The 22943-nt window shown below is 31.6% G+C and overlaps 1 long non-coding RNA gene across 2 annotated transcripts; it reads right to left on the bottom strand.

The window, feature by feature from the left end:
- Positions 1-1654: 1654 nt before the first annotated feature.
- On the bottom strand, positions 1655-3806 carry LOC128283489 (uncharacterized). Of its 2 annotated transcripts, XR_008273848.1 has the most exons (3): positions 3677-3806; positions 2719-2760; positions 1655-1837 (listed from the first exon to the last, which is right to left on the bottom strand). It is a non-coding gene; the product is annotated as an uncharacterized LOC128283489 (long non-coding RNA). The 2 variants fall into 2 exon arrangements; XR_008273846.1 differs by lacking the exon at positions 3677-3806 and having other exon boundaries at positions 2719-2947.
- Positions 3807-22943: the final 19137 nt, after the last annotated feature.

Raw genomic sequence — 22943 nt, 5'->3', positions numbered from 1 at the left:
GTATTAGATATTATAATTATTTAAGTTTAATTTTATCTAATTATTATTTAGATACTATTTATACTTAAGTATTGCAATGATTAAACTTTATTTTTACTAAATTAACATTTAAATACTACTTTGTATTATGCCTAAAAAAAAACCTACACTTTGTATTAGATTGCCGAAATTAAACTAAAATTGTTGCTAAATGTATCATTAAAAAATTATAAATACTATAAAAAATCAAATTCTAAAAACTTTTAGAGGTCGAACACAAAATTAATTTTTTAAACACTAATTATAATATTAAAATAAAAAATTCAGAACTCAAAGAACTTAAAAGAAAATTTACAAAATTTAGTAGCCCCATACCAGCAAATTTAACAAGTGCCCTAAAACGCTGTCGTGGAAACAAATTATGCAAGTCATAAATCATAAATAGATGTATATATTTTTCAATGAATTTTGATATTTTTATTATTTAAGCTATGATGGAATCTTTTCATTCATAAATTTAAGTGTTTTAAGCATTTTACTAAATTGATATTATCCTTAAATGAGTTATCAATAAAAAAATTAAAATTACAAATGTAAAAATCAAACATGTGTTCAATTGTATTAAAATACAAACTTATTATCACTCCACCTAGATTATTATTAATTAAATTTTAAAAATATTTTTCACTCACATCTTAAATATAACAAAATCTAATCATATTTTAATTATTTATTGTATATTGTATGTTTAGTCATGTTGTATCCGAAATTACTGTCTAATTGATATTATTAAAATAATGATTAATTTTGTTTCATGTATCATCATGCTTTTCTTTTTCCATAAACGTACTGAAAGTACTATATATTTATATAATTTTGAAATTTTAATAATTATTTTTATGTATATTTTGAATCACTAGTATGTTTTTATGATTACGTTTATGTTATGTTTGTATCCTACAGTGGTTTAATTATTTTTATGATATTATGTTTGTATAATATAATTATTATTATAAAATAAGGAGAGATAGAAAGAGTAAAGAACAATTAAAATATGAGAAACAATAGAGAATGTATTTTATTGATTAATGGGATGATTATAATACTTCTTCAAAATATCTATTTATAGGTATAAGAAGTATAAATGAAATAGAGATCTACTTCTAATAACTATTAGAATTTACAAGACATCAAAACTTATATTGATCTTGATGGACATCCACTTAATAAGATATATAATGTAGCACCCAAAACCTGGCCCAAACGTTATGACCGAATCCGACATGCCATATCGAAGCGTTCAAAACATTTTATATTGTTGATCCAGAAAAACTTACTTAGTGTTTTAAAAGATAATTTCATTATAGGTTAAAGTGAATGGAAGTCATGCACCAGGTAGGAAACCGGAAAAGAAGAGGTGAGTCCATCGATTGCTTAAGTACCAAACTCCTTGGATCCAATCCTAGACATGCAAACCACCATTGCCATACCTTAACGTCATGTATATTTCTAGGAAACCGATTTGATTAAGTCATTTTTAGGAAAAATGATTAATTTTGGAAAATATCTTCATTGCGGAAGCTTTGCTTGTTTTCGTGTTATTTTGAAAACAATTACTGTTTTTGAAAACGCGCCTTAAAGCTATCCAATTTCAACAGTTAAATATAAATATTACTTATCTTAATAAAACATATAAAAACCATCAAAAATAAATAAGCGGCCTTATTACATTTAAAAGCCCAAAACCTCAAACGTAATTAAAAGGATGTCCATTTCACCAGAAGAAAATCAAACTTTCAGAACGGGTGGCCACTCCGAATTCTCTCACAGCTCCAAGCCCACTATGGTTGGGGATTTCCTGCATGGATGAAAATAAAAGGGGTGAGTTTGGGGAAACTCAGTGTGTAAGGAAAACCCATTCAAAGCCCAAGTCAGCTCAAGCCTATTGGGCCTAAGCCCATTCAGGTAATAGTGGTACTGGGCCAGAGCCCTTTTCAGATTACAATAAACTGGGCCTTAGCCCCTTATTCAGATAACAGTATGGCCCATAGGCCCATTTCAAAATACATGCAACATCAATAAACATATGCAAGCCCATTTGGGAGACTACTCAACCCACCAACCACTACACTCCACCGTACCAGCCATACACTCCATGTGGGGAATAGCTCAACCCACCCACCCAACACTCCATTCTTGATCTTCTTTGTTGATTAATAGTAAATTGAGGCAAAGCCTCCAAGATGTGGACAAGCCACTTTCAGTACTTCCTCCGTCAATATCCCAATCCCATGCATCGAGATAATAACAACATGGCATGCAATAAATAACAACGATCAAACATGCATTTAGGTCAATTTAACCCTAGGGGTATTTGGTAATTTATCTACTAGGGTAAAACGTAAATTTTCTACTTTTAAAGGTATTTCAGTAATTTATCTATTTTAGGGTTTTTCATGCATATTCCTACTTTTCACGTACTAATGTAATCATGTACCGAGGGTTCTTACCGAATTAGGCCGTTGGCCCATCATTCCAATTTTGGCCCATTAAGCCCAAAAATATCGAGGCACGAAATCATGCACTTTGCAGTCCAAACATTGCAGCTTACCAAAAACATTAATCGATTTACCTCACGAGCATTCGCACACTCGCAAATCTACAAAATATCAGTTTTCGGCATTTCTGATTTTTGACTTTTGCCGATCTAGACTAAGAAAGAGAGTGTTAGTTACACACCTGTTTGCGACGATATGCTGACGAGATCCACACACGAACCGCCTACAATTGGATTACTAACACGTTAATCTAACTATTCAAATACAAACTACGTATTAACCCCTTACAATATTCGGCCAACCACATCTACAGATCATAGTAAGCTTATAAGAAATCAATAAGCAACTCATTAACAAATTTTTGTCAATGTTTACCACATAATCATAATTTCACTGCAAGCTGTCTTCCTGAGCAACAGTCACTAAATCATTTATAACTGGAGCTACGAAACTCCAAATAAAATGCTGTTAATTTTCCCTGAAAATAGACTCATATATCTTCTATCCATAAAATTTTCAGAATTTTTGGTTTGGCCAATCAATACCAGATTTTTCTTAAAGTTTTCCATGTTTCACTGTTTGACTAATCTGACCACTCTTCATTATGAATCAAATTTCTCATTGTACAGAATTCAAAATATGTTCCCGTTTATTCCATTTGAAACTAGACTCATTAAGCTTTAATTACATAATTTATGCATCTTCTAACTCATCTCCCACAATTTATGGTGATTTTCCAAAGTCACGTTACTGCTGCTGTCCCAAGCAGATTTATTACCAAATCACTCTTTCACACATAACTTGCATGCATGTTATTTAAACATGTATATCACCAATCAATCATCACATATCTATGAGTTTACTTAAGTATATTCTCCATTTCATCATTTTAAAGCACAACATGTTAGCCGATTTTTCCCCTTAGCATCTAAGGCACATGCATGCTCATTTGTTTGGGTCAACTTCACCTATCTTCCATTTTTCATCAAAAGAACATGAAACAACAACCATTTCCTTCATTTTAATTCATGACCAAATGCTCACAACACAACTAAAAACTAAAATATGCTTCAAGAGTTAAGGTAGAATCAAGAAGAACTCATGAACCTCAAAATAAAAGCAAACTACCATGACCTTACCTTCAATTTTCTTCCCCAAGTGACCAAACATTCAAGAGCTTTCTCCTCTCCTTTCTCTTCTCTAACTTTCGGCTATGATGAACAAAGATGGACAAAACTTTGTTCTTTTCACCCCTTTTTCTTTTAATAAAATTTCATATTTCATCCATTTAATTCTTTAATACAAAAGACATGAAATGCCCATCATGGAACATTTACCTAAACCATTATCGTGGAACATTTACCTAACCCATTATCATGAAATATTTCCCTAATCCATTATCATGGAACATTTACCTAACCCATTATCATGGAATATTTACCTAATCCATTATCATGGAACATTTACCTAACCCATTATCAATTTGTACCATGAATTATGGATATCAAGTGCTCATATTGTCTACAACAACATGATGGCTAGCCACTTCATGTAAAATGGGAGGTTTGTCATGCAAATCCTCCTATTTTGCACTCCTATTTATTTGGCCATTTCAATTTAGCCTATAGCATTTTCAAACATTTTCACATAGGTCCTATTTCATAATTTCACTCCCTTTTTCTTATGGAACAAAAATTAACTAAAATTACCGGGTTCTATCTTAAGCTTGGGCCTTCTAGAGGCCCACAAACATAATTAAACCTATGCCAACATTCACAGAATTCTTGAAAATTAGGGCGTTACATATAACATCCCTAACTCGTATCCGTCGTCGGAACAGGGTTTCAGAGTATTACCGAAACTTTCAGAACATTTTACAAATAATTTATGTAAATTACTATTCATAAACTGACATATTCAAAACGCCCCTTAATTGGACCCTCGAGGCCCAATACAAGCATTAGAATCGAGTCAGGATTTAATCAGGAACTCTAAGAATTTTTCGCGAAATTTCAAAATTTTTCCAAGGTGCAGGGCTCACACGCCCGAGTGGTCCAAGGGACACGCCCATGCTACAGGCCACATTCGATCCCATGTAACTTTCTGACTTGTACAGACGGTCATGCCACACGCCCATGTGCTAGGTCGTGTGGTTAATTAATTCAATTACAAGTTAGGCGCAAGTTTCACACGACCAAGATACACGCCCATGTTCTAAGCAGTGTAGCACACGTGGCTGAGACATACGCCCATGTCTCTGCCTATGTGCTCAATTCTGAGCATTCTGTTTCTCAAAATTAAGGTGTAGGAGACACACGGCCTAACTACACGTCCATGTACCCGGCCGTGTGTCACATGGTCAGACACACGCTTGTGTGTTTGCCCATGTGGACAAAATAAAGCCATTTCTAGCTTCAATTCTCACCCAATATCACACCCATGCCCTAAACTTGAAACACACATCCAATATCAACTATTCTAAGCATTCAAATTAGACAAATTCCATCATTCATCATGGCATACCATTACATGCATACATCCTTACAATCTTACGTTGGTTCATTCCATATATTAGACATAAATTGATCAACTACTTAACATATATTTAACTACCATAGCATGACATTACAAGTATATCAAAACAACCATTACTAGTCATTCTAATGGCTAGATTACAAGCATCATTATCAAGCCACTAATGGTCAAGTTGTTCTATACATGCCATTATACCAAAATGATTTTACTAAGTATACCCAAAATAAGCTAGTTGATAGTGTGATGATGCTCCTATGATCTCCAACCTTTGCGAGCTTCCAAGCACTATAAAACAAGGGAAAATAAGACGGAGTAAGCATTACATGCTTAGTAAGTTCGTAAATGGAAACTAAACTTACCAATCCCGTTTATTAAATCTAAGCATAGAACAACATGTTTTCCATCCATTTGGCAAAATTTCCTAAACACATGCATCCAATCAAACATGTTAGTCACAAGGTTTACATATACATCAAGTAAGGATAGATGAGATCATCATGCAATACTCTTTCAAGACATTATCATTTCATCTCATAATTCTCATGCCATGTCAAGAATTTTATGTCCATTGAATCATTGAAATTCTGATGGATACTCAAGTGGTACATTCGAGGTGTATGATTCAATAACTCGTCAATTATTTTTCAAGAGTACCCATTAGGACACTTAATCAAGGAACACACTCTTGAGCCACATATCATATAACAGGATTACCAGTCTAGGCTAAATCCTTTATATAACGTATGCTTAGCAGAGCTCAATTAGGATTACCAGTCCAGGCTAAACCCTAATCGTAACGTATACTCGAGAGGTATTATATCAGGATTACCCGTCCGGCCTAAATCCTTTCTATAATGAGTTCAATAGGATTACTCGTCCAAGCTAAATCCCGTCCACAATAAATGCAGGACTTATTCATTTCGGGAAAGCGCATATATTCATCAAAATTCAATATTCAATTGGGACTTAACCCCTTTTTCATCATTTCAAGGATGTATTAAATTTTCCATTAGAGCATTCAAGCAATGCATATCAATATAAATCACACTACATACAAACACAACATTCAATTAACATAATTACATGCTCGATTAAGCTATACGAACTTACTTCGACACTTGTTCGCGTAAATAATCTACTAATTCGAAACCTTTTTAATTCCTCGATCTGACTTGAATTTGTGTTGTCCGGATCTATATAAATAGCTTTAATCATCAATTTCTCATATTTCATATTCATTTGGACTCAATTTATGTCCTAGAAAAAATTACCATTTTGCCCCTGACTTTTCCATATATTCTAATTTCGTCCTTAGGCTCGGAAAATTAAACTTGTGCAATTTACTCCCTATTCCAAGCCAAAACAAAATCCCATTACAAAATTTACAGCACATGTATTAATAAAAATTCAAAATTTTTCATCAAATTTCACAACTTTACATTTTAGTCCCTAATTCATGTTTTCATCAAAAATCACTTTGTAAAAGTTGTTTATCTATCAACAACCTTTCATTTTCTACCATAAATTTCAAATTTTCAGCATATTCATCTATGACCCAAATTTCATACCTTGATAACTTTTCAAATTGATCCCCCAAATAGATAGATTGGACTATCTCGGTTTTAAAAATATCAAAATTACTAAAAACGGGATAAGGAAACTTACCCAATTAAGCCTTGAAAGTTTCTTCTCTCTCTCCTAGGGTTTCCATATAGTTTTTGGGTTGAAGATGACAAAATAATAAGATGATATCTTTTATCATCTTTTTAATTAATGAATTATTTCAATTTCCAACTTAGTCCCTACTCTTTTTCTAATTTTTCCATGGATGAGTCACCAAAAATCTACATACTTTTCTTTAATGGTCTAATTACCATATAAGGACCTTTAGTTTTGAATTTCATAGCTATTTAATCCTTATAGCTACTAGAATTTGACTTTTGCATTTTATATGATTTAGTCCTTCTCGTAATTAAACACTTAATTGATAAAATTTTCGTATCAAAATTTTCACATGACATGTCATCATAATACAAACCATATAATAAAATAAAAATAAACTTTATTTTTGGATCGGATTTGTGGTCCTGAAACCATTGTTCCGATTTCACTAAAAAATAGACTGTTACAAGATATTCATAACACTCCCCGTTGGATGTCTATTGGTAGATAATGTGCCTCATTAAAACCTTATTAGGAAAAACCTTGCGGGATAAAAACCTAATGAAGGAAAAAGAGTACACAATCTTCTATTGCAAGCTGCCTCGTTAAAAACCTTTACCAAGAAAACCCGATGGGACAAAACATTGGTGAAAGGAAAAGAGTACAACTTGTTTTTAGACTCCCCCTAATGGCAACATTACATATATCTTTGAGTCGACACATTCTAATCTTGTGTAGTAGTCTTTCAAATATTGAAGTTGGCAATGCCATAGTAAAAAGATCTGCTAATTTATCATTAGAACAAATTTGTTGAACATTTATATCACCTATTTTCTCAAGATCATAGGTGAAGAATAATTTTGGTGAAATATGTTTCGTCTTGTCACCTTTGATGTAACTGCCCTTCAATTGAGCTATACATGTTGCATTATCTTCGTATAAGATAGTTGGCATCTTCTCCTGTAAAGGCAAATTACATATCTTCTGGATATCTTGGGTCAACAACCTTAGCCAAACACACTTTTGACTTGCCTCATGCATTGCAATTATTTCTGCAAGATTTGAAGAAGTGGCAGCTAATGTTTGCTTTGTTGAATGCCATGATATGATAGTAACCCCACATGTAAATAAATATCCCATTTGAGATCAACATTTATGTGGAACCGATAAATAACCAACATCATCATAGCCAACTAATAGAGATTTTGAATAATTTGAATAAAATAATCTCATATCAATGGTCCTTCTGAGATATCCGAATACATGTTCAATTTCATTCCAATGCCTATGTGTTTGAGAAGAACTAAATCTTACTAACAAGTTTACAACAAAAATTATATTAGGTCTTGTGTTGTTTGTAAGATACATCAATATCATTTAGATATGGTACTTCAAGACCAAGAAAATCTTCATCTTTCTCACAAGGATAAAATTCAATCTAATGATCATACAACCATCGGGGTACTCAATGGATACGCTTTATCCATGTAAAATTTCTTTAAGACATTTTTTGTATAAATTGACTGATGGACAAGAATTCCATCTTTTAAATGCTCAATTTGCAGGCCAAGAAAAAACATTATTTTTCCAAGATATTTCATCTCAAATTCTTTCTTTAAATAATTTACTTCATTTTGAAGCTCTTCGAGAGTTCCAATAATAATTAAATCATCAACATAACTAATAATTATCACAAAATTTGATTCAGACCTTTTATACAAACAAATGGATAAATTGGATCATTTTTATAACATTCTTTCAACAAATATTCACTAAAATGATTGTACCACATACACCCAAATTATTTTAATCCATATAAACTTTTCTTTAGTCTGATTAAGCAATTTTCTTGAGAAACTCTATATCCTTCTGATATTTTAAATCCTTCAAAGATTTTCATATAAATTTTACTATCAAGTGTACCATAGAAATAGTATGTAACAACATCTATTAGACACATGTCAAGTTTTTATGTACTATCAGACTAATAAGGCATCTAAACGTGATTGCATCCACCACAGTAGAATATGTCTCTTTTAATCAATGTCGGACCTTTACAAAAATACTTGTGCTACAAATCGAGCTTTATATCTTACGAATTCATCAATTTCATTTCGTTTTCGCACAAATACCACTTATATCCTACTAACTTTACATCTTTAGGTGTTAGGGCTACATGTCCAAAAACCTCACATTGAGAAAGTGAATTCAATTTTGCTCGAATTGCATCTTTTTATTTTGACCATTCTTTTCTATTTTTACATTCCTCAATAGATTTAAGCTCAGGATCTTCATTTTCTTTTGTTATTTTAATGACAACATTATAAGCAAAATTGTTGTCGACAACTATATTTTTTTTAGTTCCATCTTTTTCTCGTATTGACATAACTTATCGAGATCTCTTTATTTCCATCATTTTCATTTTCACTTTTAGGTACCTAAATATCTTTTTGAGTTTTATAATTAGTTATATCATGGGTCTCTTCAAGAACCCCCACCTCCACTATATGACCATCTTGAATGTTTGCTCCTTTTCCTTTTACGAGGATTTTTATTTTTGGAATCAACCAATCTTCCACGCTTCAAGCGTGGATTACTTTCTTTTGCACTAACAGTTTACCTTATTAGGACATCAATTCGTATTGGAGCATTTTCAGCTGGTATGTGAGATTTAATGAATCTGGTAGTTGATTTGTAAAATGAATTATCTGTTGAACTTTTGGTTCACAATGCTTTGTACGAGGATCTTAGACATTGATAATTCATTTCAAGTACTTTATGAATCCAGCTTTTTATTCTCCCCCCTAATGTCGGGAAAACTAACAACTCATGCCATAACTAAATCTCGAATTAAGAGCTCAAAAATAATTAATAATATAAGGAGATTCATATAAATATACATTCCAAATCTCTTATGATGACCTATCTTTGTGTGTTGTGGTGGAGCAGTTCACATCTAAAAATTGTAAGATGAGAAATATTTGGCTCTTGACCAAAAATCAATTGTAATGGGGAATATTTATAATTTAATGGATTGATGAGTATAACAGGTAAATCAATACAATCTCATGCTAAAATAGGAAGTTTTGTTATCATAAGTAATGATTTAGCTATTAGTTGGAGGCATTTGATAAATGATTTAGCTAAATCATTTTATGTGTAAATATGAGCTACAGGATGTTCAACTTTTATCTCAATTGACATACAATAATTATTGAAAGCTTGGGATATAAACTCACCAACATTAGCAAGATGAATTGTTTTAAATTATATAATCTAAAATTAATCATTTAAATAAGCAATCTCTCAAACAGTAGGTTGCTAGTTGATAACGTATGTGATTATTTTGTAGATGCATCTACCAAAATCATATAATATCAAAATCATCTACATGGTGGATGAATAGACCCATATTCATTTCAGAAATATAAGACATTAAATATCAACTTTAGCCATTGAGTTTGTAATAATCAATTATCATTGGGAACAAGTAACACATGAGAATTCTTTAAATTAAAGAATCTTCTGGTTCTTTAATAAACGTTTATATGAATTCTCAATTAATTTTCGCATCATATATAATCCAGAATAGTCAAATTCGTCACACCAAATAGTAAATGTATTTGTATCAGTAAACTTCTAGTTTATTTTAACATGTTTTTCAATTGTACTAATAATGTCAATATAAATTTTGACAATTGATAATTTTATCGTCGTTCTTTTTATTTTGTATCCACATATAATCAATATTGTGACATTTACTTCTGGAAATGTCTACATCATTGTGAAGTCCATAATGTTATTAACTCAATAAAAGAAATATAATTTGCAAAAAATTGTTTGCAATTTTCAATTAAGGGAATATGTCAAAATCATCAAATGTTCAAATTGACATTAATAATCAAAAGTGATTATACAATTTGTTCTATTTATTGCAAGCAGTCACTTCAAGGATTGTGCAGAAAAAAAGCAAACAATAATGTAAGCATATATCATATTCCTTACAAATAAGATTATATAGATGTTATTTGCTTCAAGGAATGATTAATTAGTATGAATCATTGGTCATTTTGTTCTAAGTATAAACAGTTAACAACATTTCAAATCATCTTTCTTCTTTTCATCTATTTGTCAATAATGACAAGATGTTCCATTTTATAATTGTTATGTATTGCTACATTCACTTTGAGGAATGGAGCAGAATCAGTGGAACAAATAATTCATTATTTTGTTTGGCCTTAAGAAGGCATTAGATAAATCCAAAATACTTTTAAAGCCCTTTTCACAAGAGTTTTTCATCATCAATTAAGCAGAAAGAAATAACCACGCTATGCATGGAGTTTATTACAAATCAAATGTATGGATGAAACTGACATTTAAAATATCAAACTTGATATAATGTTAGTGCCAAAAAAAATTCATAAACCATTGCAGACATGTATGAAAATTGCTTCAAAATCATACATCTCATGTTCACTAAAATTTTTCCATTTATAATTGCTAATATAATTTCTCTAAATAATTAACAAATATAAAGTGTATGAATTACCTTTAACAATTTTACGAAAGTAATAAGTTTCCTAGGATTGTATAGTAAGAAAATATAAGACATTTATAAAAATCAAACCACACGAGTTTGTTTTAATGTTTCTTATCAACAACAGTTGGTTAATACAAACAAGATTCATAGAAATGAAAATGATCAAATTAATATAGTAATTCTCATTTTAAGTTTATGAAAATGTTTTCAACCAAAATAATTCAAGAATTAAAAATTACAACAATTAAACTTGAAATTCAATGTTATAACCAACCCAAAAATCAATTTAGACATTCCTCAAAAAATTTCTTTAGAACTACGCATGTATGAGTATTGAAAAATTTCAAATTGTATAACCAAAACAATCAGAGACATTAAAGGAATGTAATTTATATTTGAACTAAATCAAATCTAAACAATCATAAATTTCATAGGTTTATCAACACAAATTTACATACTAATATGTTTTTAGTCAAATACATTATTTAATTATGAATCCTACTATAGCAACATAAAGAAGTCAATCAATATTCATTTTCATGAACAACTAAGATGTTTGAAACTATAAGTAACCCATGGAACCAAAACTTAAAATAAAATCATCTCAAATAATTAAACCATATATCAAATTAATTTAATATCTAAAGATGCTATTATTGAGAAAAGTGCAAAGATAGAAATCTAATTAAGTTGATGTACCTTTCTTGTTCAACGAAGTCTTGATGATTTTATCAACAAGTAAGCAAATTTAAACTCCAACAGTAGACTTTGAATCCAATCAAAATTTATCAATAGCAAACTTTGAGAATAGATTTTATTTCACAATTTTATATAGATAATGATATCAAATCCTTCACCATACTTAATAACATAAAAATAAAATATGTTAATCAAAATAATTATAATTGATCATGAATTAGCTAAAATAATCAAATATGAAATATTAAATAAAAGAAACTTCATGAAAAAGCTTTGCATCTTGCCATCTAAGATCTAGGAAATCATGGAGAATAAATTTGATCGTAGATAAAAGGAACTATCACTTTGAGCAAGATTGTGCTAATAACGTGTTATAAAATAAAGAGAGATAGAGAGATTAAAGAACAAATAAAATATGGAAAGTAATAGAGAATGTATTTTATTGATCAATGGGATGATTACAATGCTTCTTCAAAGTCTCTATTTATAGCCATAAGAAGTATAAATGAAGTAAATATCTAATTCTAATGACTATTAGAATTTAAAGTACATCAAAACTTATCTTGATCTTGATGGACATCCACTTAATAAGATATTCATAAAAATTATGTTGTATAATAGTAGTTAATTAGTAAAGTATTCAAATAAACATGAACTTTTATTTAAGAAAGATTAAATATTTTTAGTGCTAGCTTTATAGTTGTTTCATTTTTCAAATTGTTAGGAACTACGAATAAGATCAACGAAGAATAAAAACATAGCTTATCGAGTCATAATTAGCCCATATGATTTAAATATATAAATGAATATTCATTAAAAGAAAAGCTAACCTTGCTGGAGAAAAATATAGTAATGTTATTAGCTTCATCATCAATTATTGCTTCTTTATATTCGTTTCTTGAAAATGTAGAAACAAAAGTAGTGATGCTTGAACAATGAGAAACCTTAACTTCAACAAATGATGGACATTCAAGAGCTTTACTTCTTAGGTAAAAGCTTGCCATATCTTGAAAAGACTCCACTGTAATGGATTGTAGATGAGGGAATATGGTCATGATCTTGCTACTATCTATTATTGCTTCCACAACCATTGTAATTGAATCCTCTTCTTTGATGACTTGTTTCGTATTATTGCATCTCTTGGTTTCCATTTGTTGGAGTTGTCTTAGGCTAAAGGCAATTGAGAGGTTAAAACTGCATCTCAAATTGTTGGAATCACAATCCTCTAGTTAAGAGTTGTAAAATCCAACATTTCTGGGGGATTTTTACTCCATATGTCTATCACCTCTGGAAACTCTGGAAAATTCAAATTCTTTAGACCACGGTATCCAACATAAGAAGCAACATATTAAAAATGCAAACTTCATACCATGGTATCCAATCTATAATGCTATTGTGAATATAAATTATGCAAACCATAATTAAATGTATATATATCTTTCAATGAAATTTTCAATCAGTACCTGCTTTTTGTATAATTGCACCACAGTGGCATTAAGGTCACTAGCCCAACGTCATCTGAAATTTGTTTTCTGTTAACTATACTTTATGCAATTTTGGTGTGCTTATCACTCCTTGATAGAGGTTCTTCATTCTATGAAATTAGCTCAAATTATTAACTTTTTATCATTCGAGGACACACAAGATCACTAAACTATTAATAAGTTTACTTTTTGATCATTTAATTTTAGAAATTTACAAAATGGTTATTGAATTATTTGTGTGGAGTGTGCCTTGTATTTACAAGCCAATGTCTCGATGAGGAAGAGCCGAAGTCGTGACAAGACAACCACGATGTCCTGTCACACCCTAAATATAAAAGATCCGATTAAAAGACGTGTAGATGTGAAGTTATCTGTTTGGCATAGTATAGTTTACCAATTAACAATTTTCTGATAGATTAAAGTTTGATGTAAAGTATCTATCTTATAAGTAATTAAAGATTTTATCTTAAGTTAATCTATTATCTAAGAATAGAATATGACAAGTGAAGAGTAAACCTGGTGAGATTTACTACTAAAGGTATAGTATACCCAGTCACTTGAGCACTGTGCTAAATGGGTTTTGTAACGTGATCTTGTTAAGAGTCAACAGGATTGACTGGTCAAATAACATATGTATAAAATTCTCATTTATATTTCGCTCAGATTTTATAGGCCATTTATTAGGACAAATTCTGGATATAATCAACACTTTTCAAGTTCTATTAAGGGGAACTAGATATATATATAGTGAGAAGGGTTCGTTTGGGATGGTTTTTCTTCCTTCAATATTACTCTCTAGTTCTCCTTTCTAAACTTAAATATTCTTTTCTTATTTAATAAGCTGGAAGCTAAGGTTTTGAGTTAATTAGTGGATGTTCAACCTGCCAATAAGTCTGATAGCTCTACATATTAAGTTTTTAAAAGAATACTGATCGTAAGAAGCATATGAATAGTAAATTATGAATAGAAAGCCCTGCATGGGAGTTGTTTGTAATTAAGATGTTGGAAATTTGTTTGTAAATAGGTTTTAATGGTTGTTCCATGTTCTTTAAGCAATTGTTGTTATTGGTTCGAGAAGGATGTTCAAGTTTGGAGCTCCAAGCTGTAACCTAGGCGAGTATCAGGTGAGTCTCTATCTTGGCTCATGCATGTGGACTGTTCAACTAGAGATATATATGATAATAACATCTCAGACAACTGGTAAGTGTGTATGCGAAATAATGTAAAGATTCTACATGAGTAAAGATGATATGTGTGAGGCACTGATTGAGTAAGAAGTTAAATGGTAAGTGTGCCTATTATACCTGATATAAGAAAGTAAGAATCGATTAGGTATGTAGACAAATTTGGGTAATTAACATTTGAGTAAAACATCCCTTTGTGATGCCTCTAGTGAGGCAGTTCTATTGCTAACCAGACTGACAGATCACGATATGAAGATAAATATAAGTCCATGTGGTAGAGACCCATGACATTATATGATAACGAATACACCCATGGTGTTGCCTCTAGTAAGATGAATACTAGACTGGAAGATTACGACATGAGGATGTGTAAGTCTATATGGCTGAGACCCATGGCATAATATGATAGTAAGAATAGTCATGGTGATTCCTTCGGTGATATGTAAATCAAACTAGTAGATCACAACATGAAGATATGTATAAGTCCATGAGGGTAAAACCCACGGTACCTTCTGTGAAAATCTGCTGGGAGTGTAAACACATGATTCTATGTATTGCCTATGTGGCATGATCTGCTAAGCCTTAGTAGTGTATTCTATGTCACCTTTGTGGTGAATTATCAAAAGCCTATGTGGCATATTCGGGGATGCTTACTTAGTAGAATCTGGTTATTTGCCTTTGTGGTAAGTCTTGAGATCTTTTTGATAGATGATTCTATGATTAGGATCTGATACATCGAGAGTTAATTTGATTTGGTTAATCTTGTGATGAAATTGAATGACTCTTAAAGGACGGTTCCTAAAAGAAAGTATGTATTTGTATTTCTAAAAAATAAATCCGCCATAGTGGCTGTCAGTATAAGATATGGGCATATTTATAGTTATGAAAGGCATAAGAATTCATTGGTTTGAGTTTTTCTATGTTGTGTAGGGTTGAAATCTAAGTTATCTGGTATCTACCATATATGAGTAGTATCATGTCTCGTTCTAGGGTTATTTGGAATCTAAGCCATTTGTCAATTTTGGCATACTTGTGTTATTTAACATGAACGTATGGAATTCTTCTGAATGATCTGGAATGTTTCATCATTTGTATGAGGTGGTTATGGGTTTGATTCAGGATATGATTTAATTGGTGGTCTGACAATTGTTATACCTAGCATGAGAATCCGCCACATGTAAGATCAATTAGTAATTATCCACTAAGAAATTATCCATGGATAACCATTCTAGAAGAATGTGAAACATTTGTTTAAAGAGGAAATTCATTGAAACTGGGTTTTGTAAAGATATTCTTCCTAGAAGTATCTTGTGTTCTAAGAATGATTAAAATTTATATCAACTGCTAAAATCTGGAATCAGTCGAGAAGTGAAGTGAGGTGATACGTTAAGTATGGAAGTTGGTGTATAGGCATATATTTATTATTATGAAAGAATCCACCAAAGACAGAGTGGTAATCCAAACTTTTAAGTTGAGGAATTCAACTAGAAAGACTCCAAGGTATTATGTATTAAAACTCACTAAGTTCGTAAGAACTTACAAATTCTGTGTGAATGACTATGCTTGGAGGACCAAGCTAAGGATGCGCTAGAGAAAAATGATGGGTTGGGATATTATGTATACAAAGGGCCTCTTAGAAGTATGTTGTATAGTTCTCTACGTCAAGGCAAATCTGCCTTTAACAAACTTTTGTGTTGTAATGTATTATATTATTTTTAAGAGTCTGTTGTATTCTTGAATCTTATATTTATCTCTTTTGTTCAGAAAGCCTTTATTAAAATGATATAAATAATGTTGAAAAAGGATCATATGCAGATGGTTTAAAAATTTATGCTAAGTGTTTGTGAGTCATAACATCCTATATCCAGACTTGATAATTCGAGTTGGGTAAAGGGTGTTACACGTCTTGACAACACGAAGAACATTGTCTCGATGAGGAGCATGCGATGTTGTGATATGGCAGTGTGTTCCCCAATTCAACCGGTTTTTCTTCTCCTAGTTAAACTCTGATTACTCTAAGTTATTCTAGTCATATTTAATCTATGAATTTAGCCTATAAAAGGGTTTATTGTAACCTAGAATAACAATCTTTATCATCTTTGAGATTGAGAGAGTTTTGTGAGTTTTGGGAAATTTCGGGTTTTAGCTAGAGTGCTTTGTTCTTTCAAGATTTAGGGTTGCTTGTTGAGATTATCTCCATATTGTACTCTTTTGATTTTTTGCTCATTTAGTGAAGTCTCCTTTGCTCGTGGTTTTTTATCCTCTTCTTTAGAGGAATTTTTTCACCTAAATATTAGTGTGTTTGATCTTTTCTACTTTTACTTTTGTTGTTTCCTTGCATATTCAGGTCGATCCCTAACAAACTAGCATTAGAGCTTGGTCCATAAATCGACACATTCAAAGATGGCAATGGGGTTCGATATCGAGAAGTTCAATGGCTATAGAAATTTCAGTTTATGGAAAGTTCAAATGATGATAATTCTAGTTCAGAATGGCTAAAAAAGGTCGTTACCAAGAAAAAGCCCAAAAACCTAGATCAATTAGAATGGAATGAGCTTGATAAGAAAGCCCTGTCTACAATTCAGTTGTGCCTCATGAACGATGTTTTGTAAGAGATACTTTAAGAGAAAACAATAATAGGCTTTTGAGGAAAGTTAGAATCCCTATATATGACAATATCACTGGCAAACCGTTTGGTGTTAAAGCAACGACTGTACACTTTCTGTATGAAAGAAGCTGACTCCTTTGGGCTTACATCAGTAAGTTTGTTTCTATCTTGAATAATCTAAAGAACGTCGAGGTTCAGATTCATGATGAAGATCATGCCATGCTATTATTGTACTATTTTCCCCTGCATATAAATCTTTCAGGAAACCCTGATTTATAGGAGAGATAAACTCTCGTTCGAGGAAGCGAAAGGAAACTTGTTGAACAAAGACAAACTCGACAATGAGTTTGGTTCGGATAATAGTTCAGGTTGGAAACCTTTGGCATTTTTTGCGATAAACAAAACTGGTTCAAGGTCGAGGAATCGAGATAAGGTACGTGGCTATTCTAAGAAGAACGGTCACATCAAGGTTAATTATTACAAATTGCAAAATAAGAACAGGAGGGTTGTTGAGGGCAACGAAGATGAAGTAGTTGATTATAATATAGTTGAAGACAAGGGCGATGATTTGTTATTGGTGTCTACGACTAAAAGGTATAAGTTTACATTCGAGTGGATTTTGGATTCGAGGTGTTCTTTCCAAATGTGTCCCAATGAGGATTGTTTCTCCACATACAATTTAGTTGAAGGTGGAGTTATGCGTATGGGGAATGGATTACTCTGTAAGATAACCAATATTGGTACTGCTTAGATCAGGATGCATGATGAAATTATAAAGATACTTTCAGATGTCACGCATGTGCCTAACTTAGAGAAAAACCTCATCTCCTTAAGTATGTTGGACTAAAAAAAGTGCAGAATCATTATCGAGTTAAGTGACATTAAGGTATCCCGTAGAGCTCTCGTTTTGATGTTAGGTCAAAAGATTGATAGTCTATATGTTCTTCAAGGTTCCTAACTAGTGTAGTAGTAATTTCCTCAATAATTACAGAGTCAGAGTTGGCTCGATGTTAGTCTAAGAAATTTAACTCTTTCAGGTTAGGCATTGGATCTATAATTTAGAGTTTTTTAGTTTTCAAGTTCAAACGTCGATTTGGACTTGGTGAGTATCCTGCAAAGGTTTAGATAGTCCCATGATAGGTTCAGAAAAAGAGATATGAGAAAATACGAGTCATGGTGGAGATTTGTGGAGTGCGCCTTATATTTACAAGCTGACATTGTGACGAGACGACCATGATGTTCCGACAAAGTGAAGAACAATGTCTCGACGAGGAGCATGCGATTTGCAACATGATGACATGTTACTCAATTCAACCAGGTTTTCTTCTCCTAATTAAACTCTGCTATTTTTTCCCATTTAAACTCTGATTATTCTAGGTTATTTTAGTCATATTTAATCCACGAATTTAGCCAATAAAATGGGTTATTGTAAACTCAAACAATAATCTTGATCATCTTTGAGATTGAGAAAGTTTTATGAGTTTTGGGGAATTTTCGGTTTTAGTCAGAGTGTTTTGTTCTTTCGGGATTTAGGGTTGTTTGTTGAGATTATCTCCATCTTGTACTCTTTTAATTTTTTGCTCATTTAGTGATGTCTCATTTTCCTGTGCTTTTTTATCCTCTTATTTGGAAGAATTTTTTCACGTAAATATTTGTGTGCTTGATCTTCTCTACTTTTATTTCATTCCTTGTTGCATATACGGGTCGATCCCCAACAATTTAGAAGTTTCCATTTAAGTCATTGGGCTATTAAAAACGCTCCTATATGGCCTTCTCCATTTGCATCGCTTGCACCAATAAAAAGCTCTCTTTCCCCTTCTCTTTTACATTTCAGTTTTTTCATGAAATAACTTTGAACGTCACTAATCTGCAAACCAAAATCCAAACAGTTTTCTTCTTTGATCTCCAACACAGATCATCAGTTTGACTTGGATCTAACATATGTTCTTCTTCGATCCCCAACAATTCAAAAGTTTTCATTTAAGTCATTGGATTGTTAAAAACGCTCCTATATGGCCTTCTCCATTTGCATCGCTTGCACCAATAAAAAGCTCTCATTTCCCTTCTATTTTACATTTTAGTTTTTTTATGAAATAACTTTGAACGCCACTAATCTACAAACTAAAATCCAAACAGTTTTCTTCTTTGATCTTCGACACAGATCATTAGTTTGACTTGGATCTAACGTATGTTCTTCTACTCGTCGATGTGTATTGATCCACTGTATTGATCGTTGAATTGTCACTTGGAACTTGCTAGTAAAATTTTTTTATTTAAAATTTTTTTCTTGCTCAATCTAATTATTTGTATTCCACGAACCATCATGGCGTGATTAGGAGCATTGGCCAAAATTTTGAATAATAAAAGATGGGTAGAAAAAGAGAAACATGAAAGAAAGATAGCAAAAAGAGTTTTAATGAAAAAAAGTCCACAACTTTCTCTGATATTTACCTAATGATATGAATCTAATAACGTCCTTTGTAAATTTTGAATCTAAATTGTCTCTAAAATGTAATTTATTTTACCATTGCACTCAACATAATTTATTAGTAAAAACTTACTTTGATTTGTTGAAGAATACTATTTAAGCAATCTTAATCTTATAAATCTTGATATATTATTTCTATAGTTTCTTCTCTAAGATGGGTAAAGAAAAAAACTAACATGCACTATAAAAAATATTTATTTTACCGACATTTATAATTACCGATAAAAGGTCATAAATTTGTCCTTATTAATATCATTGACTAGGGTGCCAGAGAATAGTTTTCACAGAACTTTACCACTTGCGTTGATATAATATTTTTATTTATACCAACAAGTTTTAGGAATAGTGGTAAGGCACATTGCATTTTTAAAGAGAGATGCAACTTCAAACTTTGGAGATGATGTTGTTGGAAAGGGTCACCACAAATCCCAAACATTGATTTCTAAAACAGGTATGGAGAATATAAAAAAAAAAATTAATGATCAACCAATCCCTCTGTGTTAAGAACAAAGATTCACAATTTTCTGTGTTGCTTACCACTGCATAATGGAGAAGATGATGAAGATGAAACGTACAAAGCAGTTTAACAGGGCACTTTTAATCATCTTTCAAACATAGCAAATAAAAAGATGTAGAGAATAAAATAAGTAACTAAATATAAGCATGTTGGAAAAGAAGAAGAAGGAAGTCTAACTAATTTGAATGATGTTTTGAGCTTGTTTTGGTTCTGGAATCATTTGGAAACTAAAGAATACAATTCAAGCAGCAAAGAAAAATGAATATTGGGTTCCAAACTAAATGCCTGTTAAGTTGATAATGGAAGATAAAGTAGGCTAATATATTATATGCATTGACATATTTTGGGTTCCAAACAATATTGACTGAAAACATTATCAACAATTCTACCTGCAATCCAAAGTTAGTGCCTAATATTCGATCAGCTTTGTAAACCAAATGGTGCAGGCTAATATATTTTATATGCGAGGAAAAATATAGTAGAAAAAAAGTCTCCTGTTAACAGGATCAAATTGTCTGAAAACACAAAGAATGCTGGAAATACAATCCCAAGAATATAAAACGATCAAATCTCCAAAGTCAAGATTCAGTATTTGCACACAAGAATTTCCATCTAAGAACCTCTTTAAAATACCTAACCTTTTGGCTTTTCATTTTGAAATCATCATCTGACTTCAATTATTCAAGAAAGATGATCCTCCTTATGTCTACCATTTTTGTTCGTCTCTTCAGACACCTCAAATTTTGTAATAACAAGGAGTTACATATAACAAGATGAGACTTGCATTTAATACTTTAGTATATAACTTCAACATCAAATGGATTTATAATAAGCTTTCAAGGTATATATATTTCTACGAATTTCAGTACTCTATACCTTCTTTGTTTAACTGCTAATAGTAGCATTAAGGTCCCAAGTACATCTCCTAACAACCCATCCTGTTTGTACCTCTTGTAGCTTTGGCGTGCTTAAAGCTCTATTGCAGGATAGTCGCTGACGTATACGTCATCCAGTAATGGGGACTCCAAAGTGTAATTCCTTGAACAAAAGCTTTTCAGGTTTTGCAAATCATAAAGCTCCAAACATTTCAACTCCTTGAAAATAATCTCATGATATGTTGCTTCATCTCCATCACTTGCAATTAATTCTCTCATCATTTCACATTCTCCTATCTTCAGTGTAACAAGCTGCTCCAAACATTGGGCTTTGGAAGATGTAATCAGCTCTACCATCTCTTTGCAGTTCCAAACATCTGAAGTTATAAGATTTTGGAAAGATGAAGAAGCACGTGATAAACTAATTAAGCTGCCACACTCGGAAACTTGAACAGTTTCAAGATTTGCATAAATGTGATGGAGGGGAGAGACTTGGTTCCATAAATGTGTCATCTTATCAACACATTGCAATGTTAACTTGTTAATTCTTGGGAGCATCGTTACCACGTCTGTCTCCTCATCAACATCACCTTCGTAGGGAGAAAAATCTTTAAAATTGCAACCAACCATCTTAAGCTTTTGTAAATTGGAAAATGGTTGGAAGAAATGCAACGGGAAAACTGCTGAATCATTGAGGTATTCAGTGATTTGAAGAACTTAAAATATATGAAAACAAGTCGATCAGAAATTGGCCACCGGTGATCGTTGCAATGTCATCAGTTGTAAGTGAAATCTGTTCCAGTTGAGAGATTATCTGAGAAGTCAACAACCAAAAATGATGATATATTTGTCTGGTTTTTGAATTGCAAAGGAATAGGAAGGTCTAACACAAACATGAGCCAATAAAAGAACCAATAAATAAATAAATTAATTCTACACTTTTCAATGCTTAATTTTGTTGTTTACTATTATTAAAAGAAAAAATGCCATAAGATAAGATTTTTATGATTAAACAAACAAATAGCTAAAAAATTGTAGTAACATTTAAATAAAAGCATTAGTTCAATGAAAAGGTTGACATATTTTTGGTAATAATTTGTTTTATTCTGATTAGTTAAAAAATTGTTTTATTATGATTAACTTTGAATTTAAGTTTCACTCCGAATTCTCTTTAGATTTCTTTTGATTAGTTAATTTATTTTTATTCCTAAAATATTAGTAAATTATGAGATTACATTTCTTATAGGGTAAATTAACTAGTAGTAATTAGCTACTAGTAAATTTCTTTTTTGGTCATTCAACTATAAAAAGTTACAAAATGATCACCTAACTATTCAATTTTTTTCTTTTTTGGTCACCAATTGGCTAACATAAAAATGAAAACACCCAAAAATCCAAGATAATTAGGTGACTAAAAAAGACAAAATTGAATAGTTGAGTGGCCATCTTGTAACTTTTCATAATTAAGCAATCAAAAAAGAAATTTACTACTAATTGGGTCAGTACTAGTGTAGTTTACCCTTTTTTGTAGTACATTTTCATACATTTTCAAAGAGGAAAAGTGAATGTCAGATTTGCGATTCTTCATGCCCAAATATATTAATTCTCTCACACCTATACATCCTCAATTGCTTTAATGCATGCTATGTTGTTCTATGCACTCCGAGGTAGAAACATGTTAGGTATGGTAAACACCAAAGTTTAAGTAGGGACAATCGATTAAATGCAAAACAAATTTCATCTTCGTTTGATTCTTCAACACCCTTTGAAACAATTTCCTCCACCCCCAAATGTGACACCCCAAACTCGACCAA

Source organism: Gossypium arboreum, chromosome 11 (assembly GCF_025698485.1).
Source record: "Gossypium arboreum isolate Shixiya-1 chromosome 11, ASM2569848v2, whole genome shotgun sequence".
Taxonomy (NCBI): domain Eukaryota; kingdom Viridiplantae; phylum Streptophyta; class Magnoliopsida; order Malvales; family Malvaceae; genus Gossypium; species Gossypium arboreum.
The sequence above is the reverse complement of the archived record's forward strand: the minus strand, read 5'-3'. Positions and strand labels throughout refer to the sequence as shown.